The sequence below is a fragment of the Fukomys damarensis genome, unplaced genomic scaffold (genome assembly GCF_012274545.1).
Source record: "Fukomys damarensis isolate Sample0158 unplaced genomic scaffold, DMR_v1.0_HiC HiC_scaffold_21, whole genome shotgun sequence".
Classification (NCBI taxonomy): Eukaryota; Metazoa; Chordata; class Mammalia; order Rodentia; family Bathyergidae; genus Fukomys; species Fukomys damarensis.
Genome location: NW_022900933.1, coordinates 7,587,871 through 7,605,852, shown reverse-complemented (window position 1 = coordinate 7,605,852; position 17,982 = coordinate 7,587,871). Strand labels below are relative to the sequence as shown.

The following is a 17,982-nucleotide window of genomic DNA, read 5'->3' as shown; positions in this document are numbered from 1 at the left end:
ATAATATATTTATAGAGCTGGATATTTCCCAGGTCCAAGCATAATTTATTAGCAAAAGTGGCTATGCCATTTTTGATGACTGACAACTTTGGTTTTGTTTTTCTCTTATCCTGGGGGTGGGGGGAAGCAATTACCCAGCAAATTAATGGATCCTTCATCCTTTCATCCTTGGAGACGAGTGATCAAAACTGACTTTAGGTGCTATTGTGAAAGGAATTGTTTCCCTAATTTCTCTCTCAGTGAGTCTGTTATTTGTGTACAAGAAGGCTATTGATTTTTGGGTGTTCACCTTGTATCCAGCTACTCTACTGAATCTGTCAATTAAGTCTAGAAGTCTTTTCGTGGAGTTTTTTGGGTCTTCAATGTAGAGTATCATATCATCAGCAAATGACAGTTTAACTTCTTCCTTTCCTATCTTTATTGCTTTAATTTCTTTCTCTTGTCTAATTACTGTGGCTAATGTTTCCAGAACTGTATCAATAATAATACATAAGATCCTAATAAGATTACTGACATTGTGAAATGGGAAGAAAGGGGCTAAAGGTGTAGGGAAGGTGAGATGGGTAGGGGAAAACTAATAAGGGAAAAGAAAAAAATAGGAGAAAATGAAAAAATGGAAATGAAGTGTTTGTAAAGAGGAAGGGGAGGAGGGGGTGAAGGGAGGGCACGGTCAAGGGGAAAAAATGAGAACCAAGACCTGTCATGTAGAGGTACAAGATCCCAACAATGAATGTAACTGTACTGTATCCCTAAAATGTACCAATAAACTCAATTAAAGCTGAAAAAAAAAAAAGAAATGTTAAATCCCCACTCCCAGTGACATATACTGCATTATGGCTTGTTTCTAGGTGTCCCCCGAGGCCTCATACAGTATGAGGTGGGGCTTTTTGGAAAGGGATGGATCTAGGGTGTGTGATGCTAGGATTAAGGGTGTGTGGTGCTGGATTGTTCACTAACTGGTCTATCATCAACGAAAATGGGAAGGTGTGGGTGACACAACCCAAAAGACTTGGGATGAGATAAAAGGGGAAGGCAGGCTGCTGCTTCACTGCTTTGCTGCCTTCTGCCTGCCACACCATGGACTGTTTCTCCTCTGCCAGGCCACCCTGCCTTGGAGCCAGCTGACTATGGACCTCTACAAATCGTTAGGGAAAATAAAACTTTCCTCCTTTAAAAAAAAAAAAAAAAAAAAAAACTGACTTAGGCCTCGACTGGTCTATTTCTGGCTGAGAGGATGCTCATCCTCAATAACAGGTCTGCTGGACTAAGGGTCAGGCTGAGCACCCAGGAGCGGGACTTTCTGCTCTCTTACTCTCTCCCTGACACTGGGAAGCTCTGTACCAATCACGGTGCTTTCTTAGTTTTTCTGTCCACCAAAAGTAACCATCAACACAGTCAAAAGGAATACATCTCGCCTAATTGTTCTGGCTTGTTTAAGAAATAGAATAGTATCCACTATTAGAATTAAATAACTTTTTTCTTTTTTTTTTTTTTTTTTGGTACTGGGGATAGAACTCGGGACCTAGTGCTTGTGAAGCAGGCAGCAAAACCACTGAGCTAAATCCCGACCCTAGAATGAAATAATTTTAAACAACCAATTCAGTCCACAACCACCAAGTCCATACTTGTATTTGTACAAAACACAGAGCCCTAACACAGAATGGAGTTAGGAGCCAAGAAAAGATACACTTTAGCTGAACTGATAATGAAACGTATTTCCCTGAAGCCCTGGAATCAGAATACAAAATCCCTGGGCAGGGGGATTTACCTCAGTGGTGCCACCTCCTGCCTTGCAAGCACAAGGTCCTGAGTTCAATTTCCGGTACAAAAAAAAAATCGCCCCCTGCTGCCCTCCCCTTCCTCTGCCGGGCTCCCTGTGGCCCCTAGGGAGGCAGAGGTCCTGGAACCAACCAGAGAATTGAATATGGTCAGGCTTTGCCGCTTTAAATCCCGGAACCCACCCAACAGGGAACACACAGAGAAAATGTGGAGTCCGGACCCCCTATTTGAGTCCCCGCTGAAATCCTACAGCAGAGATGAGAGAAGGAACATTCAAAAAATGGGATTGTTTCAGTTTCCGGGAGGGGCGTCAGCATCCTTGGCTGCCCCTTGTCCCACACACTGTTGGTCCCTCAAATACACCTGCTTAGAAAGGATTCATGCAAAAGCATTTTTAATTAAGTATTGACATTTCAAAGTCTTATTGTCCAAGATGTGAGGCCCCCCTCCTGGCTGTGGCTGCTATGGATGGCTGTTCCTTATTCCACCTCTTTCCTGTCTTCTGTTAGTCTCAGGCAGAGTACTGACTCTTCACCGACCCCTGTGTGCAATGTCCCATGAATGCCTGATACCAGGAAAGCAAGAGATGACTTCATGACCTGGTCCAGGAAAACCACTGACCTCCTCCACCCCAAACACAAGACCCAGTAGAAGGAGGAAGTGATGTCACCGTAAGATGCTGCATGGTCACTGTGAATCTTTCAGAAGAGTTCTGTCTGGTAAGGGCTTTGGGAATCACATTAACTCACAGAGGCTCACAAATCCCTGTGGGAAGAAAGGTTTGTTCTGCAACCCTGGTCTTTTGTATTTTGCTTTTGCTTTGTTTTGCTTTGTTTTGCTGTCACTGCTGTCTGCGGGAGAGGTTAGATATTGTTTTGCAGTGCTGGGGATCAAATCCAAGGCCTTGAGCATGCTAGGCAACTGTTCTACCACTGAGCTACACCTCAGCCTGTGATATTAGGTTTTTATCTATGTTATACCCTACATTTTACTAGAAGGTCAAGTCTCAGTAAAAAAAATAACCCTTCCCACCACCAGGTGTGATGGCACATGACTATAATCCCAGCATTTGGGAGGCTGAGTCAGGAGGATTCCTGAGAGTTCAAGGCCAGCCTGGGCTACATAGTGAATTCAGAGCCAGCCTGAACTACAAAGGGAGACCCTGCCTCAAAAGACAAAGAAAGGAAGGAAAGGAGGGAAAGAGGGAGGAAGGGAAGGAAGAAAGAACCCCTCCCCCACCCAATAAATCAAGATTATTAAAGTCAAACACCAAAAGTTTGTTTTTTAATCCACATGATCATAAGGATTACAAAATCTAATTTGCCTGATACCATCTGGGAGAACTGTGCTCCTTTGCTGAAGTTAACGTCAAGCCCCTTGTACCATTGTACCACCAACAAAATTTCTTTAAATGCTTTCACCTTTGGTGTTTTTGGTTTTGTAACATCGTCACATTAAGTTATATGGCAAGAAATGCAAGGAAAAGGAGAATTTCACAACCACTGTTTTTCATTACCACTATTGTGGTAATATTCATCTTGACTAAGAAAACATAAAAAGCTAAAATAAAAATTGAGGACTTGTTCTCAGAGTGTTTATGTACTGCCAAGTCTTTTAGTAAAATTTTTGTTTTCCCTTTGAGATTACCCACTTGTAAAATCCACTGAAGTTTCTTTTCTAAAAAAAGCAATTATGGCAAACAGGCTCAAAGTATTTTCTGCCTCTAAAATTAAACAAACATCTTTTTTCTAAAACAATATCCCAAACTCTAAAGTTCCTGCCATTCCCAAGATAGAGGAGCCTAGGGAGATAGCAGTTTTTTAGATAAGACAGCTCCAGGGCGTGGAGATTTTCTTTCTGAGCCCTCCCACTGCTCTGCCTCTGACGTCCAGCAAACGGAGATACTCTGTAGCTCCCAACCACCAGAGAGCAGCGGTCCCAGAGAGGCACTCGAGAACTAAACACACTCCCCAGAGTTTGTGCCCTTTTGCACAACTACAAGAAAGACCTAAAAGAATCACAATGAACACAATGTTGATGCTTGTAGGGAGAGAAACCTAACAGATCCCGACTACAGGCTATTTTAAGAAGGATCCAGGGACTGAGGAAAGGAAGCCCAGAGGCCCAAACAGCAGAATAAACAGAAAGATTACTCTCCAGGGCAACAAAGGTTTAACTGTCCTAATCCCAGGGTTTAAGATCCTTGAAAGCAACTGCATTCCAGACAGCAGATACTACAACCCAATACACAGCGCTCTGCATACCTCTCACATCAACCTAGGGCGGAAGGGGAACACAGAGCAACAGCCACCCAAATGATTTAAATAAACAAATTTCTGCAAAGACCTGAATGATGGCTCAGTCATTCCATACACCCAATAGCTTCCTTTAAATTCTATGGTTCAATCAAGAAGCAACAGTACCAATGATGATCCGCTTATTTAGTGGAGGAAAAACCTGAGAGTTTTATAACATCCTGTAAAGGCTTTATTCTCACATTTTCGGATTCGGTCAGGACTCCACCTTCATCTATCTGCATGACCACGGAAATACAGGGCTCTCAAGTGAATCCTTACACTCAAGGATTTTAAAAGTTGGTGCAGTGGTGCACACTTGTAACCCCACTACTTGGGAGGCTGAGACAGGAGGGTCCCAAGTTTGAGGTCAGCTGGGGCAACATAGTGAGACCTGGTCTCAAAAAAAAAAAAAAGAATTTTAAGACTATGTCATATGCATGTTAAATAAAGGAACGTTTATAACCGCAGTCACAAGCACAGTAACACTCAGACAGCTCTGTCTGCACATTTCACATTCTCCAGAGCACACTGTACACGGCCCTCAGATGTACACAGATGGACGAGGCTTCAGTAACCCTAGAAAGGCAGAGTGCTACAGGGCTTATGTGTCTCATGGACACGTTAATGAGGACTATGCCTCCAAAACATAAGAACAATCTCCTTAAAAATCACGAACCCAACAGGAAAATAATTAAAAGATACGAACAAACGTCTACCTAGAAGGGGACATAAGAGCTATCAAAATCAATTCATTTTTAAGATTTCATATTCATAAAGAAGAATATTAAACAACGAAAATGAATGAATCGCATTTCTTCGTGTTGTTTGGAAGAGTTTCACAGTTGCCGGGGAGAATGCAAGTTGCAAAAGAACATAGAACTTACAGTGAAGGTGGAGAGCTGTAAACTACTGTTCCACTTGGAGCTTTGGGGCTGATTCTGCACTGACTCTGTTGTTTGCGTCATCTATTCTGGGCTGCACGTACCTTGTCATCTGTGTGCTACAAAACCATAAGGAAATGCACCTGAACCTGGTGTGGTGGCCCACGCCTGGAATCCCAGCACTCTGGGAGGCTGAGGCAGGAGGATCACGAGTTTGAGTCCCGCCTAGGCTACATAGTGAGACTCTGTCTCAAAAATTTAAAGTGCTAGGGGCCAGGCGTGGTGGTACCTGCCTGTAATCCCATCCCAACACTTGGGAGGCTGAAGCAGGAGAAACTCCAAGAGTTTGAGGCTAGCTTGGACTTCAAAAAAAAAGAAAAATTAAAAGGGTTGGGGATGTAGTTCAGTGCTTTTCTGTGTTCAATCTCCAGTACTATTTTTAAAACGAAATTGTATGATAAATATAAAACTCAGAATTATGAAAATGTTTTATTTCTTAACTAGGAGACCAAATCAACTAAGTACTTATCATGATGACTTTATTGTACATGCCGCGTGCGCGTGCACAGGTGTACACGTGTACATGTGTGCCAGCCATAGTTCCGAGCCAGGAATCTGGAGGGTGCAGTTTTACTCCTGGTTCTGCCAAGGAGCTGCAGGACCTGGGCATCCGGGACTTCTGGGCCCTCCCCGGTGAGGTAAGAGGGCGGGAGCAGTGCTGGGTTCTAAATTCTGAGCTGAATTAACCAGAGGGTGAAGCCCAGGCCTCTAACGAGCCCACTGCACTCCATGGGACACACAGTGTAAGCCCCGAGGACAACACCCTCTGCCTCACCAGCACAGCACAGCCATGCACAGGAGGGGTCCTGACCCACCTTGCTCACCAGCCTCAGAGCCAAGCTGCGTGGCCAGGGTCAGAGAGGCCAGTGAGGGCCAGGAAGGGAGGGGCCAATCTACTTTTATGTGGTTGTGCTTACAGATTATTTTATAAATTCATGATATTCCTGAGATGGACAAAATAACACTAACGGTGATTTACTCAAGAATATAAAACTGTCTGGAACAAACCCAGAATCATAATTCATAGCTGTTATCAGGAATACCACAGTACACGTTCAATTTTTTTATCAATCCTCTCTGATACATAAGTTATATGTAAGTTATATACTTATATACATAAGTTATACATAAGTTGATATGGTTCTATGACTTTTTTTTTTTTTTTTTGGTACTGGGAATTGAACTCGGGTCCTTCAGCTTGCAAGGCAGGTGGTGGAAATGCTGAGCTAAATCCCCAGCTATGACTTTTTAAAAAAATAACATCTCTTAAAGCCACATTTTAGGTAATAATTTTTATGCTAAAATTTTAAGGAAATACTTGTAAAAGCTTTTTAAAAATTCAAATTCCACCAGATGTGGTAATACATATAATACACACACACACACACACACACACAGGCTGAAGCAGGAAAACTGCCACAAACTCAAGGCCAGCTTTGGGTATACAGTGAGTTCATGGCCAATCTGAACTATATAGCAAGACCGCATCTCCAAAAAAAAAAAGTAAATCTTCCCCCAAATTAGTGCTCTCTTCTCTTATTTTTGAGTTTGTGCTTCTCTTTAAAATCTTTGCTTCTTTGGGTCAGGGACTTAGCTCAGTGGTTCCGCTATCTGCAAGGACCCAAATCTGAGTTCAGACTCAGTCTCTCCTAGCTGTCAGCTCCCAGAATTCTAACTGCTTGCTTAGTAGGGCTCAAAGAGGGTTGTCTTTTCTAGCTTAACTGGTACCCCTTTGTTCAAAGTAGCTGAAATCCAACAGAGGAGGTGGGGGGAGTTTCTGGAAAGCCCTGGATTGGGTTTCTGCAACTCTGAAATCATTCCTGCTGGTGCCCTGCAAACTTGTTTCCATTTCTTTTTTACCTCAAGAGAACCAACCAGAACTGTTTCTAAGTCTTCCCTAAAGATACATATTTGCCAGCACTTGGACACAATGTTAAGATCTGGTAGGAGGGCCTAGCATCTCAGGACAAGACTGGAATGGCTTTTGTGCCTACTAAGGTTATCTCTGTGGCTACTTGTAGCACACACAGTGATTCCATTAGAAATTTATCTGGCTCTAATAAAAAACTTTCCTATTTCTGAGAATGCTTTTTCTTTAGTGTATCTTCTAGCACATTATAATACCTACAACTTACTACTTTTCTATGATTAAACTTCCCACAATCTTTTACCTCCAATGACCATGTGTACAAAATTCTTTTCTTTTCATGGAACTTCAAAACTATGACGCTGCTAAAAAATATCTTTTCCTTGTGTCAAAGTCCTTCCCATAGAAAAAGGCATGGCAATGCGTGCCTAGAACCCCAGCACTCAGGAGGCTGAGAAGGAAGCTCACAACTTGGAGGACAGCCTGGGTTATGTAGTCTCAATAAACCAAAACAAACAAGACAGAAAAAGCTTCCCCAGAAAAATAGTCCTGATTTCAACCCCAGCCCCCAAAATACATGTACCAAGAAACATCACTTTGCACCAGAAACATATCTATAATCCCAGCACTCTGGAAGGCTGAGGCAGGAGAATCACAAATTTAATCCCAGTCTTGGCAACTCAGCAAGACCTTGTCTCAAAATTTAAAAATAAATAGAAAGGGCTGGGGTGTAGCTCAGCACAAAGGCCCTGGAGTCAATCCCTAGGAAAGACAGATGGTGCTCAGGCATTTCAGGCTCAAAATCCACGTCCTTAATCACAACAGTAAGAAACCTCTCGCTTGCTGCGGTTCGCCAAAGCATTTCACCATAGGTTATACTACATGAGCTTTTGCCACTTGAAGTAAACAGACTAATCCAATGGCCAAACTAAAATGCGGCTATGTAAAAGGTCTATTCACAGCTCTGCCCTGCTCTCTCATTCAAAAAAGAAAAAGAACAGCAAGGAAAAAACAAACATGTTTTTACCTAATGTTGCAGTTCAATGTTGCAAACTTGTATAATAAATTAACCAACAGAACTGGTTTAGCAACAAATGAGAAACTCCAGGTCTCTAAATTCTAACCCTGGGTATGTCACTGATCTGAAAGGCAATCCAAGAGTATTTATCATACATTAAAAGTGATGTTTATCAGGCTTAGGAACCACAGTCTAAAATAAGAACCTACCTTTGTGAAAACTCAGGAATAAACTCTGATACCAAATATCTAGGTGGAAAGGAAAAAAGTTCAAATTCTACATACTTTGACCAATCACTGGGAAGTTTACAAGAATTTAGAAATACTAAAATAAAAACATGCAACCGTCCACCGAGATCATGTCTAAGGGAAAGACTGCAAGAATGGAAAGTGAAAATAACAGAGGGAAGAAACGCTGCTTGTGGGCGTGTGTGTGTGTGTGTGTGTGTGTGTGTGTGTGCGCGCGCGCACCCATGCGTGAGAGAGATTTGTGTAACGACCAAAAAAAACTGAATTTTAAAAGCCACTCAAATTCTTACCAGACTTCCGTCTGCTTCCATGGCCCTAACCCAGGACTACACATTTCCTCTTCTAACAAAGGGGAGCCGATTAAAGAAAATGCAAACTTCTCTCTGTCCCACTTGCCTCTCCAAATCCACTAAAACAGGGCTTGTTAGAGTAAGCTTTTACCCACTGTGACCCAAATGGTTCTGTTTCATGAGAAATAAGAGAAAAAAATCTTAAATGACTCCAGCAGTTAGGTAGCTCTGAAAGGAAAGGAGTGAGATTAGAACGTGAGAAATAAGAGGGAGAAGGAAGGTCCCTGACATCCTGCAGGGCACGGGGAAACCCACAGGCAGAGAGCAACCCTCTCCTTGGAGACAGAAATGATACAGAGCACGTGAGTGTGGATAGCAGTGCAAGGGCCACCCGGGGAAGACACAGCCACCTCAGGATCCACTCGCTTAGGATCAGGATCCGTTCTTAGGGGCTAAAAGATACAATTATACATGAGATGTGCTCTGAAAATGAAATCAATGTTCAAGGCAGGCACAGTGGTGTGGTAGTCTCAGCTACTTGGGAGGCTGAGGCAGGAGGATCACTGTGAGTTCGAGACCAGCCTGGGCTATGTAGTGAGCTCAAAGCCAGCCTGAACTATACGACGAAACCCTGTCTCAAAAACAAAACAAAACAAAAATTTAAAACATCAAGATGGCCCCAATCTGCCAAAACTAACAGATAAATATTTAGGGTGGCTAGACAGGCTCTAGTCACAGTGGTAAGGGAGATGTAACTCTTTCCTATCAAAACCCTTTGTTTGAGGTACACACGTCTGGGTAAGCACTGTGGTGATATAAACCTGGAGACACACCTCGCTTCAGAACAGGCATGAGAAATGACTCAGCATCGATCTGATTTCTGACCCATAGGCATAAACCCTTTCAGCTTCCAAATTCTCACCACTGCCCCTCAATCAAACTACACTAACGGGCTGGGGATTTAGCTCAATGGCACCACACCTGGCTCCCAAGCACAGGGTCTTGTTTGATCCCCGGTACAAAAAACAAAACAAAACTAAAAATCTACACTAGTAAGAGTAGAATGACTTTCTCCTATTGGCCAACATTTTTCTACAGATTCTCTTTCCCTGCATAGCACAGCAGGGCTCAAGCTCCATTAACACACTTCTGAAGATATAATTAACAGAGCACCAAACTTATAGATGTGGCAACTCCCAATGCTAAGCACCCTGTGCAAACAGAAGCCAACTTTTTTCCTGTTGTGAGTGGTATGTGCCACGTTATTCTTGAAACTTATGTGGCTAAGGAAAAGAACATCAAACACAAAGAATAAAGGAACTGAAGCTGGTAGAATATCCCCCCAAAAGAACTCTTACATATACAATTGAGAACTACATATTACTATCAATTTTTCTTTCTTCAGTGAACCCCGTTAATGAACCACGTTCTTGCTAAGTGTGGCGGTACAATCTAAAATCCCAGTATTTCAGAGGCTGAGGCAGGAGGATCACAGTGAGCATTTATAGGAAACAGCTCAAACCAGGCCACTCCCCGGTTCCCACTGAGTTTGCAAATACAGCCTGACCACTCCTGCATGCAGAGCCCCCACGATCTCACCCAAAGCATCTCTATCTCCTCTCCCACCACACTCTGCCGTGTACCTGTGCTTTTCTGCAGCCGGAAATCTGCCCTCCTCACCTCTGCAGCCATAAAGACCCCACTTGAATTGCTGCAGGCCCAGCTATGTATGCTGCCCAGCTCCAACGTGCTGCGCAGTGAGCTCTCCTTCCCCAAAGCGGGTGTTCATGGGCTGTTTACAGCGCCCAGGCGCCCTGCGGGCTTCCACCGCGTGAGTCTGTGCAGACCCCCTGGGTGGTCGGTGAGGCCGTCTCTCCCAGTTGTGAAGCACTGGAGACCAAGTCCGGTGCCTTCCTGATGCCCCTGAGTCCCCACCCCCAGCCTTGGGAGCTGCCCTCCGGAACTGAACGCCGTAACGAACACTTCCTGCCATCTGGCTATGGCCCGATCTGCTACCTGAGTCTCGGGGACACCACAGGCTCTTCCAAAAGCCTGTGCGCTTTAGCTTCCCTTTCACTCTGAGATTATACGGATTGGCTCAAGTAATTCGGCTAGTTCGTGACAAAGCCAGAATCTGAACCAAGGGCAGGATGACTTCAGAAGCTGTGCTTGAACAACTTCAGGATGCCTCAGACGTTTCACTTTTTCTCTAGCAGGAAGCCGTATGCAGGCAGACTCCTGCTGAAGGCACCATAATATACTCTGTCCCGTGAGCTCACAGAGCTGGTATGGGTTCTGCTGCAGTCCAGGAGCCAAGAGGCAGACTGAAAGCACCCCAGACTCATGATTTTACCCCGTTTCCTGTCCAGCCTCCCACCTACCCACTTCCACACCCCTCCAAATAAATCAGAAGAAAAGTGATTTAGAAGACAGAGATGAAAAAAGTATTTGTGGGCCAGGGATTTAACTCAGTGGTTCTGCCACCTGACGCCCAAGTGCAAAGTCCTGAGTTCGATCCCCGGTACCGAAGAAGGCAAAGGAGGAGGAGGAGGAAGAAAGAAAGAAAAAGAAAGAAGGAAGGAAGGAAGGAAGGAAGGAAGGAATTCTGCCCATTCACAGTGGTATACACATTAACGGTGAGTTTAGAAGTCATCAGGCCCACAAAGCCTGAAGGAACATGCTGGATCATTTCAGAACACATTCTCCCTGCCCAAACCTGAACTTGGCGGCTGTTGCTAAGAAAACACACAGCCAACTGCGAGACAAGGAGGTGACTCACAGGAAGAAAGGGGTGAGCGTGCCCTCCATGCTCCCGACATCACACCAGGAGTCTGTAACTAAATTACAAACACCCGTGGGCTTCGCGGGGCAGAAGGAACTATAACCAGCTCTGGACGAAGCACTTTTATAAAATTACTTATTACCCAACAAAGCTGAACCTTCCCACAATGAAAAAAAAAAAAGTACAAAGACTACACAGGTAACATTCTTTTAAACAAAGGTCTATTAACAGAGGGAAAATCCTTACTCCACGTCACCAAGTAAGTGACTATGAAGGCTATTTTGACAAGGGCACACTAGCAACCAATTTTCAACCCCAACATAAGGGTGCTAGGGCTGGCAGTGTAGCTCAGTGGTACAGCATTCACCTAGCATGCTTGAGGTCAGTATCAGCAAAAATAAATAACACATACCTTCAATGTTTTAATAAACAGAATTTATAATAGTCATTCCTTTGTTTTTTTTTTTTCTTTCTACATCACTAGCTCTAATGGTTTGAACCTAAAGTCCTAGCTCACACCGCCCTACTAAATAATCCCATAAATAATCATTGGCTACAGTTTGCGAGAGACTAACAGCTTGGAGACATTTGAATTGTGGGGTTTATCTGGGGGGGCAGTTGGGGGGCTTGAAGGATGATCTTGAACAGCTTTGCCTATTTTGCTAGAATTTAGATTTAGGACAAAAATCCCGCCGGTTGAGGTGGGAAAATGGGATAAAATCAAATTTATTTTTAAAATTCCTGAGTAATTAGCACTTTTAAATGAAAATGAGCTAACTCCAGGGGCATGATGTATTAATAACGGATCACACAGACGCCGAAGCATGAAGATATCTGTTGTTAGGTGATACAACCGGTGTTTGCTCAGGGTGCTCAGGGTATCTGTGCTCCACCAAAGCAGGAGAAAATGGGGGACACGTTTCTGGGAATCAGTTCTGTCTTCTCCCTCCGGTCATCACCATCTCAGCCTGACCCCTGACAAAATGTTCCCTTTAACTTTGAGGGAGGAAGAACAAAACGGCACGGAGTACACTACTAAGATGTGTAACATTTTGTGTGTTGTTGTGGGCCTCACACACTCGACCAACAAGCTACAACCCCCAACCAAGGACTTTTCTAAGCTTAGTCAGCATCCTGACTGCCAGATGCCTCTTATCTCCAAGTGAGACAACATAACTGCTGAAAACAACCCTTAAATGTACACAGAAAACCACGAAAACCTTCAAACCTTGGTAATACCTGCAGTTCCCCAAAGCTTGCTTTCCAAGTTAAAATTTCCCCTCCAGCACAGCAATCCCATTTTTGAGCAGGCCATAGATGTGTGTTTCTTTCTTACTCTTCCAGAATACTGGCTGTAAGTACAATGCAGAACATGACGGCAGGTGTTCATATCCACACAGTAACGTGTGTACTTTTAATTTCAATGACTTGTATGCTACAGGAATAGTTGCACACACATGTCCACATCGGTTGCTTTGTTTTACCCATTTTTATATAAATAAGCTCTCAACAAATTTTATCTATAATTCCTGTGATTCAGTGTAAAATTTGTACCTGGCACCTTGCTATCCCAAATAATTCAAAGTCCAATTACTTAACGGATGCAATGATGTATGACATTTGTTTAAAATAATCCAGCATAAGGGGGCTAAGTGAGGGCACAGATAAAACCAGGCTGGCAGGATTTAATAACGACCAACACTGACTAATGGTTACGCAAGAGTTCATTTTACGGTTATCTCTGCTTTTACTATATTTGAAATTCTTCAGAATAAAAATTTTAAAATCCAATTTCCTTTTGCCCCAGTGCCAAACACAACTTTATCATTTTGAATTTGTTTTACCTACACTGCAATTAACATTTTATACGGCTTTTCACTAGCACTGAGTGGTGCTCCTCACCAACGCCGCATTTCTAAACCACGCGCAGACTTCATGAGCTGGGAACAAATCTCAGAGACCATCTAACCCACTGGCACGCATCAGAGTTGCTGTGTAGGACCAGTGAAGACAGGTGCCATCTGCAGCTGGGCCGCGGCTGGTCTTCCGGATCACACTGTGAGATCGCCACTCCAGCTGCCTCCACTCTGCCCTGTTCCTGTCCCACGCCAGGATCACCAGTCACCGTCCCAGGACCACACGGTCCCCTACTGGTAAGTCTTCTGCTGCTAGAGAACCGGCTAAGGGCAAGGGACCCTGATATCCACCTATGTGTCAGAGCCTGGATCCAACAAGGATTTACGAAACAAGTTGGTCCGCTGGATGAGCTGGAGAGAGGTACATGTATCAATTCAGGCAGAGCAGCTACTCACGGATGATAAACTGCAACACTGCCAGTACCTAAAGAAGACCGAAAGTTCTCTTGAACCGGAACAAGCAGACTGCATGTTCTAGAGGGATCCCAGAACATTTCAGACTGCAGTTTCCCATCCAACACGGACATGGATAACTTTACAAATTAGACTATACATAACACTTCAATAAACTGAAGATGAATTCTTTATTTTTTCATCTAATAAGAAAATAATGAATCTATAACCAATGTAACTGCAACGTAACAAGCTTGGCAGGGTGGGTGCACTCGTGATCCCAGCACAAAGGTGATAGGAAGATCACAAGGGTAACCTAGGGAGACCCTGTCTCAAGATAAAAAATACAGTGGATCCTCAAGTTATGATCTGCCTAACACACAAACAACCTGGGTAACGACTAGAATTTTAACTGTAACTTACAACCAAAGTTTTGAGTTACCACCCGAACGGTGGCCACTTGTCCTTCCAGGTGGTCTCAGATAGAGAGTTCTAGAAAGAACATTACGACATTCTCTCCAGTGTGCAGTTAGTTGTGAAATCCTGAGCCAGGGACTCTCTCAGGACGCTGAGATCTGCCTGTGCAAAGGAGGGAGACTTTCAAGGCTGTGAGGAGGAGCGTAAGCCTTGTCCGACCAACCTGAGTCACAACCAGCCCTCATGAATGAATTGAGCTCCTAAATTAGGGGTCCACAATAAAAGGGCTGGCAATGCAGCTCAGTGAGAGAACAGCCCCGGTGCAACCCCCAGAATGGAAAAGGGAGGGAAAAGCAGCTTTACGCCTGAGAACCAAGCACTCACAAAGCAGGGAAGTCATCTGGATGCCATATCCCTTCCCTCGATAAGACAGACCTGATCTGCACATTCTTTACAGGCACACATGAAGTATTTACCAAAGTAAATGACATTCTGGGCCATTTAAAAGGACTCAAGCCCTACTGACTATGTTCTTTGACCACAATAAAATGTAATTACCAAGAAAAAAGGGGGGGATGAAATATGGAAAAAAGCTTTATAAGTAAGGAGGAGAAGAGGGATTGGAGCGGAGGGGACTGGGGGAAAAAAGGGAATGTCAAATGCCGGGGATGTAGCTCAGTGGTTCCACCGCCCACCTCACAAGTGTGTGGTCCTGAGTTCAATACCAGGTACCAAAAAAAGAATCACGCATTTCTTTTCCAGTGGGGGGAATTGAACCCATGGCCTGCACACCAGTAGGCAGGTGTTCTACCACAGACATCCATTCCCACCCCAAAACACAGGCTTTCGACATACATGTTACACAATCACAGATGCAATTCTTTGTTCAGTGAAAGTAGACGAGAGAGCACAGCTCACAGGTCATTAATATATATGAAAACAAGTCTTTTGATTATTTTGCTTTTGCTTTTTTTGTTTTTGTTTTTTGAGACAGGGTCTCACTATGTAGTTCAGACTGACCTGGAACTCACTGTGTAGCCCAGGCTGGTCTCAAACTCACAGTGATCCTCCTGTCTCAGCCTCCCAAGTGCTGCGATTACAGGCCTGTGCCACCACACCCAGCCTTTGCTTTTGATTTTCTTAAAGCAAATACAGTGAAGCATTGCAGAATAAGCTACCGCATTTAATTTTGACATTACTTCTTTTTCTTTTTTTTTTTGTACTGAGGATCAAACTCGGGTCCTTGCGCTTGCAAGGCAGGCAGCACAACCACTGAGCTAAATCCCAGGCCCTCCGACATTATTTCTTAATTAAGGTGCAGCTAAAGGTGTCATATTTCCTAATGATAATGAGGGGAATGACTGTTTTTTCCAGGGGGAGCTATCCCACTTCCAGGTGGGGTGAGGGCGTCCCTCCCCACAGCCCAGGAGTCACCCCGCCCTCCACTGTCCTCACCAGACTAACTTCTCCTTCAGGGTGGACGGTGTCTTCCCATCGTGGCACAGTGGTCAGACACAAGGGCTTCCTCTCCAAGGCTGGGTAAGCCTCCCTGATGCCAGTGTTTGCCACATAACACAGGGCTAGTGCCTATATACCAGATCGGTGCGGATCTGACATCTGTTGTCACTACATCATCGAGTTCCTCAGCCACAGTGACCTTCTGGTGAATCCGCCTCAAGGACCTCGTACCTCACATCCTTCTCCTGATCTCCCACACCACAACAGCATGGCTAGTTCCTTCTCATCTTCAAGTCGCAACTGTCTCTTACTCTTTGAGACCAGATCTCACCATGTAGTACAGGATGGCCTTGAACTCACTTTAGAGGCTGGGCTTGAATTCTCCATTCTCCTGCCTCAGCCTCCCACGTACTGAGATGACAGGCATGGGCCTCCATGTCTGGCTCAATGTCAGCCACACAGACAGGCCTTTGGTGGCTTAGTAACGAGACAGGCCCCTGGTTACTCAGTTTCCAGACTCCATTCCGGGACAGTCATTCAACATCTGTGAAACACCTACTCTAGGCCAGGCACGCGCCATACTCTAAAGGTTCGGCTCTGAATGAAACAGCTCTGTGGGAGTGTGGGATCTAGTGGGGAAGAAACAAGAAACAAGTGAATGACATACAACATGTCAGGCAGCCTGACTGCTGCGGGGACAAACAGGAAGTCACGAGGGGAGGACCCGGAGCTGGCAGTGTGGCTGTGATTTTGAATCTGGGGGCCAGTGAGGGCTCACTGAGATGTAACACAGAGAGCAGGGAAGGGGGCAGGAGAGGCAGGAATTCCAGGAAGAAGACAGGCAAGTTACAAGGTCCTCAAAAAGCGAGAGAGTTGGCAACACCAGGCACTCTGGGAGACTGAGGCGGGAGGGTCACAAGTCTGAGACCCTGTCTTAGAAAATAAATTGCGATCAATCAATAAACTGATAACTAAATAAACACAAGCAAGCTTGTCTGGCTGTCACTGTCAGAGTAAAAAGGAGAGCAGCAGGGCAGGTCAGGAAGGTGTGGGAGGGGAGCCCTCATCGGCCTGTCAAGTCCTTGGGGGTTCTCTGGAGGGTGAACACTTGATTCACACTGGAAAATCTGTGATTCGCTTAGTGACATGTTTTCTTTTCTGCCTGCCTTCCGCAAAACAGAAAAGATCTGAAGCTGCCCTGGGTACCATTCTAACTCCAGCACCTAGCACGACACTCTGTAGGAACACACGGGAATGAAGCCGTGATCATCTACACCAAGTATTTACTCGAACAAAATAAGCGCTCTGCGCAAGTGAAAAGCAACCAGCATTCTTTGCACCCCTGGCACAGTGCCGTGCATGTGATGGGAGCTTGTCTGAGTAAATGAATGAATAACTTCACGAATCGAAAACCTATATTTAAAGCATACGACGATAATAACAAATGAAGAAATCGCTTTTCATTCTCTGCATCATTTACCTAAATGGGACTGGTTCCATTTTTTAAAATTTTCCATTAAACTCTTACTCTAGGCCCTGAGAGCATTCCCTAAAACACAGCCATGGTGACTCAGTTTTTAAACACACCGGGCAATATCCTGCCCCACCATCACCAGGAGTCCACAGAAATGCTAACAAAATCCCTAACAGGGTAAACTTACACACCCGATAGGGGGTTACTGGGGATTATTTTTTTTAAAGCTATCTTAATATACAAGGCTGACACAAATTAGTTTGATTTTCTTCTTTATTCAAATACAGTCTCATTAACTGAGGCAGGGGGACAAAGTCCTAAGCATTCCCTCTTCCCACTCCTGTTAGCATCCCGGGAGTCTTCCCCAGGAATACGTGACGAAGGTTGCACCTGTTCCCACAGCCCAGGGGTGTGTGGAGGGGCTGGGGCCTGCAGTAATCACTCCAGGAAAAGCCTTTGGGAGTCTCAACAGTTTTCCAGAAAGAAAACTAGAGAACCGGCCATGCACTGCGGTCTGTAAACACAAAAATATTCCATCCCATAAAAACTGGGTACTCTGCTCTCCCCTGGTGACGTTTTCGGTGTTTCGGGGGCACGAACCCGAGTGTCAGCTCCCAGGTGAAAGCAGCTGTTTTTCCCACCCCTGAAAGTGACGGAAGCCGCCGTTCCACGGCGACCCAGTGTCTGCAACGAGGCCTTCAGAGCTATGAAAACTTTCGGAGAAGCGGACGGAGCTGCCGCTCGCCCCACCGGGTGGCCCGACTTGCCGGTGCTCACACGCGACCGCGCCTGGGGCATCCAGCACCAGGCTCCCTTCCACCGGGCAGGAGAAAATGCTAACTTCGGAAGGAACAGGCGTCTGCAGAGGCAATCGTGACCCCGGGCTTCCGCACCTCCATCTAATAAAGCCGCTAATATCGTCCTGGGCGGCGCTGATAGCACACGCAGCTCCCCTCCCTGCCGAGCGCGCCCTTTTTCAACCCGGGAAAAATAACCGAGGAGGAGATGGGTGGCACCGTCAGACCCCAAAGGCGACTTCAGACAACAAAGACCCCAAGCCATCAAAACGGAACTAGAATCGCGGCAGTCCGAGCGCCACCCC

The 17,982-nt window shown here is 45.0% G+C and overlaps 1 protein-coding gene across 1 annotated transcript in view; it reads right to left on the bottom strand.

Moving 5' to 3' along the window:
- The window catches only part of Syne2 (spectrin repeat containing nuclear envelope protein 2), a 310,603-nt gene that overhangs the window by 291,472 nt on the left and 1,149 nt on the right, over positions 1–17,982 (bottom strand). The window lies entirely within an intron of this gene.